The following is a 15,782-nucleotide window of genomic DNA, read 5'->3' on the forward strand; positions in this document are numbered from 1 at the left end:
GTCGTTAAGGGCGGACTTGTTTGCGGAGTTTGAATGCGCAATTCGTTGAATTGTAATTGGTGCTTCAACGCTCATTAGGTGCCCGCTCTCGGGTGGGATGACCACCAAAGAGAAAAGTGATTATTGCAGATTCAACACGCCGGCAATGGCGACAGTGTCTTTGTACCGTGCGCGTATACTTATGCAGCTGGTGATTCGCGAAACTGGGTGGTTGCAGTGCGACCCACAGACGCCCCCCCCCCCCCCCCCCCCCTTCTTTCTTAAAGAAAGGTTGCGGTCTGAACGTTGAAGGCCTTCTCGTCTGATACGAGCTGTAGGCATCTTGATAGAAACGGCTCAGGTTGAAGCAATTCCTTTGGTATGCCTGGGCCTCGGCAGCCTAATACTGTTACAGCACCGACGACGTGACGTGATGCAAGCGACTATGCATCAATTTACCAATTAGGAAAGCTTTCTCCTTGAAGCTTTATATCCAACAACGTTCATATGAAGGGGATAATGACTTTCATTGGGGCGATTGCGAGAAAGAATCATCCTTTCGCAATGTGACATAGGAGAAGCGGCAGACGACAACAGCTTCCTGCTTTTTTTGTTCGTCTCTTTCCGTCTGTAGTTATTCGACCTTCACTATGTACCGCTATTTCGACCCAGTTTCTTTAGCAGATATCATACTAGTCGCTTTAAAAACGGCCGTTAAGAGCACGCAGTCTCATTTGTGGACTTTGAATACCAAATTTGTCGAGCTGCGGTTGGCGACTGAACGCTCGTTGGGCGTCTTTAGTCCCTCCGTAGCGGACATGAGGGCCACTTGTGAAAGACGAAAGATTTTCCTTTATGTCGTCACTCTCAATTCATGGCGTTTTTGCTGCCGGGCCACTCCATTGCCTTCTGCCCGTTTTGTGATGAAAGTAATTAGGCTCGCCATTTCTTTATCACTTTCGCCATCTCGTATTACTCGTGTATATGGATCCTATACAGCCCGCTACGCCCCGAGAGAGATCATTTCGTCAGACCGGAGATGCCGCTTGAACCTTTTTTTGGGTCGTTACGTTCACCATTTGTTCGTTCTTTTTGTTCTTTTTTTTAGTAGTATTTTATGACACTGTGCATTATCCGCACGTGTGTTCGGTTTCACAAAGCTGATGACGTCAAATGATGTCCTTTGTGAGAATACCGGTGAATTGCGAAACTTTGGCATGTTCCTCGTTGGACCCATGAAAGATTTGTACCACAGGATTCCACCGCCTGTGCTCCGCTCGGGGCGACGCAGATCTTGGCGGACTTCCATGAGGACCTTGCATCGCAGTGGAGCTTTCCTTTTGAGATGGGAAAAAAAAAAGAAACGTATAACCCGCTGAAGCCGGCGTGGGAGAACTTGTCGCCGCGTTCTCCCTGTCTTGAGAGATAGCCGTGGACGGTGGACATATGTCGAGCCTGGGAAACGATTGAGGAAAGAAAATTGATCAAGTTCCGAGTAGCACCTTTGTAAAGCAGCTTCTTTCTTTCTTTCCCGAGCGAGCTGTCGAGCCGTGTCTGTTCCCAGGAAAGCTTGGTGCGTTTACGCAGTGACTGTCTACGACGTCACGGCATCTGATCCTCACGTGGGAAATCGTTCTCTCACGTACGCTCATCCTTAGCATCCGAAATTAAATTAGGAATTCTGTGCAAGCAAACGGGAATTCTGGCAGATGGCATTTGATTGTGTATTTGATTGCCTCGAAACGGAGTAAGTTGAACTTGGTGGGAATCGCGTGGCGGGACTCGGCGGTGCGAATGTTTTGCGAGGCAGTTCGGCAATGACAGGAAAGAGAGCATGCCAAAACTGTGGCAGAGGTCGCATCTTGTGTTAGAATAAAGTGTTTCTAATATGATTATCTACTATTGTTATCGCTTTTCAGTCTGTTTAGACCATAGGATGAAATACATTGCAGCTCTTTTTTTTTTGTTACTCTGAGCTTCGAGTTCGGTGAGAGGGCTGCTTATTTGCTGCACACAACCCCTCGTAAAGGTGCAGTAAGTCCAATGCCTTCCTTTGAATTGCATGAGAATGGTGACGAGATGTAGCGGCAGACGTCCAGTTGTATGCACAAGCGGGTAGTGTGGTATGTATATATGTATTAGTGAGTGTGGGCCCCGTGAGCCTTAGCCCCACGCTTTCCGATATGTATTGCTTAGGCACACAGATGCTCCCGTTTGATGTTTTGGGGCCGATGGACCTATGTGCGTACGCGCTGAACCTTTTCTTTACGCCATTGGAAGCTTGAAAAAAGTGTTTTCCAATTTGTAATAGCTTGTAGACTTTGCTTCGTTATGACCAAAGGTAGTTTGCGGAAATCCTAGACTAGCTTTCCGTTGACTGTCTATGTGTATGGGATTGAAGGTCATACATAGATTGTCTGTAGCATGTCAAGGACGATTTTCGTTCCGAAGAGCCAGTCGAGCTCTTGCAACGGTGCTTGGAGTAACTTGTGCCAGGTTGGCAGCTTAGTTTAAATCGTGGTTGTATTGAAATCAAGCAGGGTCATGTGTATCATGTGGTAACGCCAGTTGTCATGTTTCAGGAGCCGCGCGAAGCGGCAGTGTACTTTATACTAGTGTTCAAAACGTTTGTCACTGTGCCGACGCTCCACGTCATTGCGATGGTCTGTGACTAGGGAGCCTTGCAGAATAGAGTGTGGAATAAGATGACCTCACTGTAACCGTGAATGCTCTCCTGGTTTAAAGAAACGGTTCAGCGCGCACGATTCAAGCCCGGTGTGTCTGTATGTGTGAGTGGAAGTCTGCGGGCCGGGCTGACGCTCCATTCCGTGGCAGTGCCGAGAAAATCGGAATGTGCGCAACGTCTTGTTTATATGTTGCTTATTTCTTTTTTTCTGATGCGATGTTCGCGTACTCTGTGCACGCGTTGCGGGAAGAAAAACAGACGGAATGTTGAAAAATAAAGAGCGTCGTGTTATATGAAACTGTGTCTGGCTTCATTTTGTTAAATTTACGGTCGCGTGCACCAACAAGCGGCATAGTACAAACACCCTTATGAATGAGCTCGTGAAAAAGCTAGGGCCTTGAGAAGCCTGGCGAGTTTCGATTTCGCCACCTCGACAAGCTGAACCGCAGCGTCTTCTGCACTTGAAAAAAGTATAGATTGCACTGAAATTTACGACCATGAACGCATATCAAGAGCAACGAACAAAGCCACAAGAACGTATGAATCCACAAGCACGAAGATCAGACAAATCCATGTCGTGTACTTCCCATCATTCCCATGGTGGCTCAACGATTGCAGCGCCAGAGTTCCCTCTAATAGTTTTGTAGGAAACTCTGTGCCTGAACCAGAGATGTGCGCGGGAGTTGCTTGTTCTATCGTTGGCTAACTATCCCGTTGGAGTTCATAATCATTTACAGGGTTTTCTTAGAAGAGCTGGACATTCATTGTTGAGTTACTGAGTTATAACTTCACTGCGTCCTGGCATGTTGAACATGTGCGTCATCTTCTGCCAAGCGCGCAAGTCAGTGTCGCTATTAAATTGCTACACCCTTTGCGATTTACGGCTGGGTTCCAACACATTGACGCTGACGGCTAAATAGACAGCAAAGCGGCCAGCTTGAGCCTCGTTCCACTTCTCACGAAGCCGGCAAAAAAGGCAGCTTCGCCAGGCAGAATCGAAGTAAAAAAAGAAGAAAAAGAAAGACTATGGCTACTTTGCTGTGCAGACAAGATGGTGGCTCAGCTGCCTGCACCGAACCTCTGAAGAAAGTTTGCCGGCTGACAAGAAAGCATAGTCAGACTTTCCTTCTCACTTACACCACGTGTTTTTCATAGGTTAGCGCATAAGTATAGCGCTGCTATGGGCTTTTCTTTGTCTTTTTTCTTTTCTTTTTTGACGCGTGATGGCGTCAAATCGCGGTGACGTGTTCCAAATGCACTCAATGCAGTCTCTCAATAATGATGGGCAGAATTGAAACACACCCTATGTGCTGTTGGGCTCGAAAGTGATAGTATATGTCACCTTTGTGGGCATTACCATTCTGCGCGTCTCTGCGGGAACCCTTTGGCAGCGTGATGTGCAGGTAATATATAACCTTACTGACAGGAAACCACCTGGTACATTGTGTCAGAGAAAGGAAATGCCCATAGGATGACGCATCATGGCAGTCCTGACAGGAAACCGCGAGGCACTGCGTTAAGTGAAATGACATGCCTACAGAATGACGACGGCTATTGTTATCATCGCTCTCCTGACAGGAAAAGCCCAGGAGCGCGTAGCACGAAAAGCTCGTGATTATGTCGGCCACGTTCGTTGCGGGACAAGATGACACTCTAATGGGTGAATTACTCATCAAGCGGCACCTGTTCTACACACGCACGGGAGTGACCAGGGCCTTCCTTTGACACTCGTACACTGCCAACTACTATCGGAGGGCCTTGCATCGCCGCACTACCTCACCACCAAAGTGCAAAAGTAAGACATCGCGAAACATCTTGCCAAGCAGTGGTTGGGAGATGAAGTTATCAAACTATTCAGCCAAGTGCACCATATGCTGCGTTCGAAGGTGGCCAAAATTAATCGGGAGTCCCCCAGCTACGCCGTGCCTCATAATCATATCGCGGTTTCGTCGCGTAAACCCCAGAATTCAATTATATTTTTAAAAATCCTTTCTTTCTGTCCATCTAGAATTGGCAAAGACGAGCTCTATAACCCCTCAACGCTGATGGTTGATACACCTCACCGCCAAGCTCCGCAGTGCTTTGTGTAAAGAAAAACAATCATTTAATGAACTTTAAGGACGGCAGTTGGCATTTTTTAGTGGTACACAAAATGTGACCTGTTGCTCACAGACTGCCAAAGCAAACAAATTCCAGAAAGTACGTAGAAGAAGAATACGCACCAACGCCGCCAATAGATATAGCGCCAATGGCCACCGGTACCATTGCTAGCATTTTAAAGCATGGCTGCCACAAGCATTGGGTAACTCCGTTAATTCCTAACTTAGATTCTCTCATAAAATAAAAGCCAGAAATAAAAAAATTAAGGTCATTCCGCCCTACGAAGGTGCATGACCAGCAGAGCTGTAAACATTGTGGTAAGAAAACTTGTGGTAAAGACTTTATTGCATCACTCGCTGTCACTTAGCAACGACGGTCACAATGGCATCGTGGTCGATGTGATATACATTGATCGACATACTCGTAACTGGTGACACATTCTTAGATAAAGTCAAATCGATGCACGTACGCTGCTGGGTGGTCGCTTGGGCTGGAACGATGTGGCATCGCAATCGAAATGTCTCCAACCCGAAACGTGTAAGCCACTCTCGTTTCGCTCCAGACGCATCCACATTGAAATCGCCGACAGCGACCAGAGGGGTAGTGTCCATCGCAACTAACCTACGCAAAGTGAGTAACCATGCACCTTTCGACATCGCGTTTCGACATCGAAGAGACCGTTGCCTCTCTTCGCCGCGTTCCCCGATTCTCGACGTGCGTCGTCCCGTGTGGCCTGCCGCTTACGGTCGACCTCTAAAACAAATTACTTATGTATTGACTCGAAAACTAAGTGCGAATAAATTAGACAGACGAAGACAAGCGCTTAGTTTTCCAGTCAACATGCCATACCATCTGGTCCAACAGTTATGCATAATACTGAGTCCTGCTGTGAATACTCTTGCACTAGTCGGAGGCGTTTCCCCTCGATCTCCTATATTCACCGTTGTTACGTTTCGCCTACAACGCGCGGTAATGCCGGCGCGGATGCAACGGACGCCGGGGCTTCGTTCAAAGCGGCGGACATTTTGGCCCGTTCGACGCCGCCGCAACGCCTCCCCGCCAAGCGTGTCCAGGCGTGTTTCAGTGCCACGTGTCTTCGTGTGTGCGTGTGTGTGTGTGTGCCCACGCTTGTCAATGCGCGGCAGCCGGGGAGCGGAGCTCCCCAAGTGAGGTGCCAGGAGGTCTGTCCGTCGGCGGGTTGGCGATGCGTCACTACACTCGGCTCAACATGTCTCTCGGCTCGACCGTGCGCGCCGTCGTGGGCTCATGCTCCGCCGTCGCGTGGGCTCATCCCGTGACCTTCCTTCTGGCCCGCGACGCCGAGAGTATAAGAGCAGCTGCCCCCGGACGCCAGGAGAGAGGCTCCGATTTGTACTGTTGAGTTACGTGCTCTCTCGTCTCTCCACTTCGGTCGACCTGACCGGCCGCTCTTTTGCTATGTTAGAATAAACAAGTTGTTCTGTTACCAGTCTACTCTTGCTTTGCCGGGACCTCCGGATGCTTCCAATGCCCCAGGCCGCCAGGCCAACGCTACCCTTGGGGCTTGCGACCCATTGGCAATAACGGGCGTCAACACCGAGTCCCCAACAACTGGTTGCCAGCGGTGAGATCGCGACAACGGAGGCCAGCAGCGAAGAGATGCGGTTGAATGTATGCTGAGCAGCACAACGACCATCCGGGAGCAGTGCAACGAGCCCTGTGTGATGACTGGTTGCCTGCAGCGGAACGACTGCGCTGAAGTCTTGGCTGCGAGGTTTGGTGAGTGCGGGACTTTCTTCTTCTGAGTTTTGCCAGGCTTTTGTTAGTGTTAGAAACAGAGCTGGTAATTGTGGTTGTCGTTGCTGCCGGGTTAGTTTGCGGCAAGACAATAGTAGGCAGTAGAGAAAGCAGCATTCAGAGCAGCCATGGATTTGAAGTCGTTGCGCAAACCGAAATTGCTGGAGCTTGCAAGAGAGTTGGGTCTGGATGTCTCAGACAAACTCAGAAAACCAGAACTGCTAAGGGCTATTCTTGAGTTAGAAGCTGAGGATGACGAGCTGTCGGAATGCCTTGAGACAATTGAGGAGAGGGAGACTGCAAAAAGACAGGAGCGTGAACTTAAAGAACAGATAGAACGAGAGCAACAAGAGAAAGAAAGAGAGCGCGACCGTCAACACGCTTTGGAAATGAAGCGTCTCGAGTTAGAGATGGAACGCGCTCGTAATGGAAGTCAGGCACACGGTGCAGGAGAACGAGTATTGTTCAAAATGACTGACCTGATGCGGCCGTTTAAGCTTGGAGAGGACATTGGTTTGTTCCTGGTTAACTTTGAGCGAACGTGCGAGAAGCAGGGGTTCTCTCGGGAAACGTGGCCACAGCGCTTGCTCACTTTGCTACCCGGCGAGGCGGCCGACGTAGTCGCTCGCTTGAATAGAGAGGAGGCAGAGGATTTCGACAAAGTGAAATCGAGTCTGCTAAAAAAAGTACCGGCTGTCAGCGGAGGCGTTCCGTCGGAAGTTTCGGGAAAATGAGAAAGGCAAAAGTGAGTCATATACAGAGTTTGCGTACAGGCTTATGTCAAACATGCAGGAGTGGCTCAAAGAAGAGAAAGCGTTTGGTGACCACGAGAAAGTTCTGCAGTGTTTCGGGCTAGAACAGTTTTATAGTCTGTTACCTGAGAACGTGCGGTACTGGGTCTTGGATAGGCCAGACGTTAGTACGGTGGCTAGAGCCGCTGAGCTAGCCGAGGAGTTTGTGACGCGTCGGGCTCGCGGAGCTAAGGACGGTCAAAAGGGTGAATTTGGCTCCAAGTTTGAGAGGCCGAAGTTCACACCCATGAGAGCAAAGGGGGATACACGTAGTGCGGATGCGAGTGAAAGCAGTCCGACCGAACGTAAGGAGACGGCGGCAACCGAAGCCGAACGCAGAAAGCGGTTCGAGACGAGGCAAGCGCGCGTTTGTTATACGTGCCAGAAGCCGGGTCACTTTTCGGCGCAGTGTCCAGAAACAAAAACAAAAGTCGTCTTTTTGTCTTTATGCAGCACTGACGAGAACATGAAGCTTCTCGAGCCTTACATGCGAGACCTCCTCGTGAACGGGAAAGAGTGCCGAGTGCTTCGCGATTCCGCAGCTACAATGGATGTAGTTCACCCCTCTTACGTAGAACCCGATATGTTCACGGGCGAGTGCGCATGGATCAAGCAAGCAGTGGAAGCTCATAGCGTGTGTCTGCCGGTAGCAAAAGTGCTTATTGAAGGACCTTTCGGAGCACTTGAGACGGAGGCCGCAGTGTCATCTATGCTGCCCCCCCAGTACCCGTACTTATTTTCGAACAGGTCCGATCACCTCCTGCGCGAGAAGGGGCTTTTGTTTGGTGAGGCTAGCGTTCAGGCCTTAACCAGATCGAAGGTTCGGGAGCTCGCTGCAAAGGCGGTAGTTGCGGGGCCGACGTTGTCAAACAATGAAAAAGGGTCAGAGGCGCAGCAAGCTGGTATTCAGAGCACGCCCGAACTGAATAAAATTGAGCCTGTAGCGTTAAAGGCACCAGATACTGGAGAGGAAAATCCCGACACGGGAAGGTTAGAAGAGCTGTCTCCAGATTTGCTCATCGCGCCTACGTCAGACGGACTAAACAGGTTGCTAAAAGTCAGCCGGTCGGCTTTGATAGCCGAGCAAAAGAAGGATGGCAGCCTAGAAAACATACGCTGCATTGTCAAGGAAGGTATCGCCAAGAAAAATGCTCGCTTTGTGGAAAGAGATGGGGTCCTGTACCGGAAGTATCTAGACCGCAGGGGAGTGGAGTTCGATCAGCTGATCGTGCCTCAATGCTATCGTCAGGATCTGTTGCGCTTGTCGCATGGGGGTTCGTGGTCCGGACACCTAGGAGTTAAGAAAACTAAGGACCGTCTCTTGCAAGAGTACTATTGGCCAGGGTGTTTTCGGGACGCAGACCACTTTGTGAAGACATGCGACACCTGTCAGCGGGTGGGCAAGCCAGGGGACAAATCGAGGGCGCCGTTGAAGTTGGTGCCTATCATTACGGAGCCTTTTAGACGGCTCGTTATTGATACAGTGGGACCTCTGCCGGTAACAGCCACGGGGTACCGACACATTTTGACTGTGATCTGCCCAGCGACAAAGTTCCCTGAAGCAGTGCCGCTTAAAGAACTCAGCTCAGTTGAGATAGTCAATGCACTACTGTCCATATCTGCGCGAGTTGGTTTTCCTGCAGAAATCCAATCAGATCAGGGTACAGTGTTTACAAGCGCTTTGACGACAGCCTTTCTCGAAAGGTGCGGGGTAAGGCTGTTACACAGCTCAGTGCACCACCCCCAGTCGAATTCCGTTGAGAAGCTCCACTCCGTCATGAAGCGCGTGTTGAGAGCATTGTGTTTTGAACATCAAACTGACTGGGAGCTGTGTCTGCCTGGAGTGATGTTTGCATTAAGGACCGCGCCGCATGCGGCTACGGGGTTTTCGCCAGCTGAGCTGGTGTACGGTCGCTCGCTGCGATCTCCGCTTCGCATGCTTCGAGAATCATGGGAAGGCAGGGGCGACGACCCAGTCGTGGTAGAGTACGTGCTTAAGCTCCTCGAACGCTTAAGAAGGGCACAGGAGTTGTCAGGTGAAGCAATGGCAGAGGCCCAGCAGAGGGCCAAGGTTTATTATGATCGGACAGCCAGGGCCCGTCGTTTTGAGGTGGGCGATGAGGTCATGATATTGCGCACATCGCTAAAGAACAAACTCGACGTGCAGTGGGAGGGCCCAGCACGGATTGTTCAAAAACTGTCGGACGTTAACTACGTGGTGAGTCTGCCAGGAAAGCGGAAAGCACAGCAAGTTTACCACTGTAATCTGCTCAAACCCTATAAGCAACGGGAAGCAGTGGTGTGCATGATGGTAAACGTTCCCGAAGTGCTTCCTGTCGAGCTTCCGGGACTAGGCTCAGTGACGAACAGGAAAGACACCGATCAAGTCATTAGTGACTTAATAAGTAAAGCATCGCTGTCGCCTGAGCAGAAAACCGAACTACACCAGCTCTTACAAGAGTTTCAAGGTCTGTTCTCTGAGAGGCCTGGTAGGACTTCTGTCCTTACTCATGACATAGAACTTACCTCCCCAGAGCCAGTACGATCCAAGGCGTACCGGGTGTCACCCCGCCAGAGCGATATTATGGAGGCTGAGGTAAAGAAAATGCTACAGCTCGGTGTTATTGAAGCGGGTGAGAGTGATTATACCTCCCCTTTGATTTTAGTTGAGGTACCGGGCAAGGAACCTCGTCCTTGCGTCGACCACCGCAGGCTTAATTCCATCACTAAGGATCAAATTTATCCGATCCCTAACATCGAGGAGCGCCTTGAGAGAGTGAGTAGCGCTCAGTTTATTTCCACCCTAGATCTTGTCAGGGGTTATTGGCAGGTTCCACTTACAGAAGAGGCTAGTAGGTATGCGGCGTTCATTTCACCAATGGGGACATTCCGTCCTAAAGTTTTGAGTTTTGGTTTGAAGAACGCGCCATACTGCTTTTCAAGCCTCATGGATAAAGTGTTGCGGGGACAGCAAGAATTCGCTTTACCGTATCTAGACGACGTAGCGATATTCTCCGCATCCTGGCCTGAGCATATGGCGCACTTGCGGGCAGTGCTAACCCGCCTGCGCGATGCGGGCTTGACAGTCAAGGCTCCCAAGTGCCAGTTAGCACAGGCCGAGGTTGTCTACCTCGGACACGTGATTGGTCGGGGTCGTCGCCGCCCCTCTGAAATAAAGGGGCCGCTGTGCGAGACTTCCCGCAACCGCGCACGAAGACCGATATTCGGTCGTTCTTAGGTGTCGCCGGCTACTATCAGAGGTACATCCCCAGGTACTCTGATATCGCGTCTCCCCTAACGGATGCTCTAAGAAAGACAGAGCCGCAAACAGTCGTCTGGGACGAGACAAAGGAAAGAGCTTTTAGCGCCCTAAAGAGCGCCCTAACAAGCCAGCCTGTGCTACGATCGCCCGACTACACAAAAGGGTTCGTTGTTCAGTGTGATGCTAGTGAGCGAGGCATGGGCGTTGTACTGTGCCAACGGGAAAATGGAGAAGTAGAACACCCCGTCCTGTATGCTAGTCGTAAGCTGACGAGTCGTGAGCAGGCGTATAGCGCCACCGAGAAAGAGTGTGCGTGTATCGTGTGGGCCGTTCAGAAATTGTCATGTTACCTAGCCGGCTCGAGGTTTATCATTGAAACGGATCACTGCCCTCTCCAATGGCTGCAGACCATCTCTCCCAAAAATAGCCGCCTCCTGCGCTGGAGCCTCGCTTTGCAACAATATTCCTTTGAGGTGCGTTACAAAAAGGGGAGTCTCAACGGTAACGCCGATGGCTTAAGTCGAAGCCCCTAACGTGGGAATCAGCCTCAAAATTGCTTGTTACTGATGTTTTTCTTCCTGAGGCAGGATTTTTAACCTATTGCTTTTGTGTAGTGTTTCAAAGTGATGATGTGCTTTCTAGTGCAATTTTCCGATTTGTGGACGCGTTCTGAGTGCTGCTAAACTACTGTAAGGAACTAGGCAGCAGTATAAAAGGGGAAAGAGCCTGGCAGGGCTTAGTGAGGGTTGTGCCGTGCTTGCTGACTGAGCGGTTGACTTTCGGCGTAGTTCTAACGCTTGCCGGAAACGAGAACAAAAATGTCAACTCTCCCGAAGTCACTTTGCAGTGTCCTGTGTGAACCTGAACGTGAGAACGAGGCCTTCTCTGTGCGCTGCGCTCAAGAAACGCCAAAGGACGCCCGACTTCGGTTATGAGCATCATCGAGCGACATCCCTCCGGACAGCGGATGCAGTCCCCTGACCATCGGGATCTCCTTCCCCCGGCGGGGCGGTCTGTTACGTTTCGCCTACAACGCGCGGTAATGCCGGCGCGGATGCAACGGACGCCGGGGCTTCGTTCAAAGCGGCGGACATTTTGGCCCGTTCGACGCCGCCGCAACGCCTCCCCGCCAAGCGTGTCCAGGCGTGTTTCAGTGCCACGTGTCTTCGTGTGTGCGTGTGTGTGTGTGTGCCCACGCTTGTCAATGCGCGGCAGCCGGGGAGCGGAGCTCCCCAAGTGAGGTGCCAGGAGGTCTGTCCGTCGGCGGGTTGGCGATGCGTCACTACACTCGGCTCAACATGTCTCTCGGCTCGACCGTGCGCGCCGTCGTGGGCTCATGCTCCGCCGTCGCGTGGGCTCATCCCGTGACCTTCCTTCTGGCCCGCGACGCCGAGAGTATAAGAGCAGCTGCCCCCGGACGCCAGGAGAGAGGCTCCGATTTGTACTGTTGAGTTACGTGCTCTCTCGTCTCTCCACTTCGGTCGACCTGACCGGCCGCTCTTTTGCTATGTTAGAATAAACAAGTTGTTCTGTTACCAGTCTACTCTTGCTTTGCCGGGACCTCCGGATGCTTCCAATGCCCCAGGCCGCCAGGCCAACGCTACCCTTGGGGCTTGCGACCCATTGGCAATAACGGGCGTCAACACCGAGTCCCCAACACCGTGTACGAGGCAACGGTAACATGCCAAACATGTCGTTCCATGGCGTGGTTACGAATGTCGACGCCAGGTTCGCATCGTCGCATGTATCCGCATCGCCGAGTCTCCGGAGAATCGTGCATCCATACAGCGTGGGTTGCGTAAATAAAAAAAAAAATGCATACCAACTCGACCATGGCCCAATCCTCTTCCGCATAGTCGGTTTCACTTCTCGCATCCAGCCAGCCTCCCGTGGCAGCTGGGAGCGAGATGTCGAAACGCCTCGCTTCATGCAGCGGTACCACAACTACGGTGCCCGTATAGTCCGCCTGTGTGTGTGTGTAACGTTTACGCGTTTTCCTCACATCGACGCCTCTCTAGCGTTTTCGCAACCTCCCGCCGCCGGGATCCGGCGCGACCTTGAACAGGCGCGCTGGCTGGTGCTCTCCCGTGTGTCTGCATACGCCGGGGAGAAGCCGGCATAAACATGGGGGTTCCTTCGCGGAAGCGCCTCAAGCTATGCAGTTCGGTATACGAACATCGAGACAGTGCAACTAAAGGGACAAGAAAGGAATAAACTGAATTAACACGGCAAGCTGGGCGAGTTGGTGATCGAACATCATCGACGACACCCGGCCCACCCATCCTATGGATGGGCCGGGTGTCGTCCGGGTTACGCTGCCCACCCATAGGAACAAGAAAGGAAGACATTCACTGCGCTGACTTGAAACTGAATTTTTATTTTGCCTTCTTTGTACCACCTCTTTCCCGTATGTGTATTTTATGTAGTTCGATTGTGAGTCAGCGCTGGCGCTGGCTGTTCCTGTTTATTGCACTGTTTTCGTTGTATGTGTCCTCCTGAAACTCTATGGACAGCTGAAGGATGTTTAATCCCTTTTCGAGTCGGTGCTTACTACTAACCGCTTTGTTACGAACGTAATCTTCTTCTGAAATACCATTGTTAGATGCGAAAAGCATCATCCCCGAGTAAATGGACAAGGTGGCCATCTCCTTACATTTCTTATGGCATGAAGCTGAGATTTCTGGAACCGCTGCCTGCCGGTCACCATTTAAGAATGCGTCGTGTTTCGTCTAAAACTAAAGTTAACCATCCCCATGCAGAGTTGAAGGGCCATCGTTAAGGATTTGGTTTATGAGGTTGGAGGACGGTCTCGAGGCAAAGCTCGGAGACGCGGTAATGAGGGGCACCGGACTGATTTTCACTACGCTGGATTCGTTAACGTGCACCCGAATCGTGGTATATAAGGAGGTTCACTGCACTTCGTCCTCATTGATTGCTGGCGACGTGGTTGGGAGTCGTCCCCGTGACTTCGTGGTGGTGCAGCAGCAAAGCAAGCAAAGCAAGCAAAGCAAGCAGGCAGGCAAGCAAATCTTCGCCGTTGACGATCATCAAGATGCATACGCGTACACGTACTGACGTTAAGCGTATGGATGACGTATTGTCACGGCTATTTGAGGCAAGGTATTACGAGATGATGACAGAGGTGCCAGAATTTTTGCCTTTATGGGGTCATACGATGCGCGACCTTTATGATAAATGTCCAGCGACTGCAGTTACAATTATGCCGAATTACGTTGTGTAGTACAGACACGGATAAGACGAAATTAACAGTGTAAGTAGATAATAATTCTGTAAAGAAAATTCGACTGAACCCGTAACGAAACAACCGTAATGACTTTCCAAGGCATGTGCTCGTAAAATTAAACGATAACGGGGAAAGCCTCACGCCGGAGTGCATTAATCGTGAAGCCGAAGCCCCTTTTCATTATCTTTTGCGATGATTGAGTGATTGACTGACTTGGATGTAATTGTAAATGTCAGCAACTATGTGTCTTGGCTTCACTGCAGACAAGGAATTGTCAAATTATCAGAAGACAACATGATATCAGAGCATATCATTCCGACAATAAACAATAAAGCAGTTCTTGCAATCGTGAAACATGCCACACAGACCATATATATATATATATATATATATATATATATATATATATATATATATATATAATATGCATGCCTTGAGGAAATCACGCTGGCCCCGGTAGTCAAACGAACAAAAAAGAGTACGACGTACGTTGAATAAGCACAGTATATTGTACTGACCTTTCAAGGCTGGTCCACCAGCCGAAACGTCAGTACAATATACTGTGCTTATTCAACGTACGCCGTACTCTCTTTCTTCATTATATATATATATATATATATATATATATATTCGTATATGCCTCTATATGCCTTCGTATACATGCTTCTCGTATTCGACGAAGACTTGGCGACCCGACTATGCGATCCGTACCTCCAGTGTCTTCGCGGCTGCGAACGCAATAAGCTCGAACGAAGCGCGAGCGAAAGCGTCCTTGACGATTCACGCGGCTGCTTCGCCAGCAGTTGTGCCGGAATTATGAACAATTCGTCGGCACTGGGCTGTCGGTCGAGGCCGGAAGAGCCCTCTCCCCGCAAGGAGACAGATTCGCACGCGTCAAAAGTTGTAGGTGTCCACGAGGGACCAGCGTCGCCGAGGCCTATAGTCGGGAAAAAAAGGGGGCTCTTTTATGCACCGATCTTACGCGGCCGATACATCGCGCCTACATTCATTGAACGTCGAATTTTTGTGTGCCACTCAGCCTCGTTACCACTTTTCTCTGTTTCTCTGTTGCAGTACCCTGCTTTACTTTACGTATGCCGTGGTATCTACACAGCTCATCGCACGACGCTCGATGGCCTGCCCTTCGTACGGCTTTGGGTCGAGTGTTTGACTGGCATTCCCTCTCTCTGCTTTTGGCGCGCGTTAAGCTTTCTCTCTCAGAAAAAACTGAAACCCTGGCCCTGTTCGTCTGCGATGTGCAAGGCTACAGAAGCACTTCTGCGTTTCTTGAGATGCGCCAGCCCTGTACCGGGTGTTTCACGAAGTACGTTTCAAGTTCCTTAAAAAATGGGAAAGGGGAGATAATTCAATAATTTCCTTGTTTTTTTTTTAACACAGATGCATACATTTGAAGGTGACTCGAAGGAGTAAACATAGATAACTATATATGCAAATTAGACCAATTAACTTATTACCTGAAAGAACCAAACTAGTTACCTTAATGAAAGACTTGAAGACCGTCATCTGAGGAGCTTACAACTGCTTCAGGACTCGCAAAAAATTGACGCTAGCGTTTTATTTTATCTTAGTTTTTTTCACGTCGTGCCAAATTTCACGCTGAAAATCTGAGTTTTATGAATCTGAGATTATTAAATATGGAGGATTCGATAAAAATGACAACGTTCCCCAATAAACGTTCACATCACAGCGGTAGACACGACGATTTGCAGAATAATCGCTAATATAGGATCATCTGATAGGATCATTTCAATATGCACATTTGAATTGACGAACAATTAAGTTGCATGTTTCGCAGAATGGAAGCCAAGCAGTGCTCAAGGAAGCTTCGCGGCTTGGACCAGTTCGCAGAAATTCGCGCCCGAAATCTGCAGCGAAATGCGTGTCGCTGTTCCGGTCAACGCATTTCGCGCTGTATGGAAAACC

This window comes from Dermacentor andersoni, chromosome 9 (genome assembly GCF_023375885.2).
Source record: "Dermacentor andersoni chromosome 9, qqDerAnde1_hic_scaffold, whole genome shotgun sequence".
NCBI lineage: Eukaryota > Metazoa > Arthropoda > Arachnida > Ixodida > Ixodidae > Dermacentor > Dermacentor andersoni.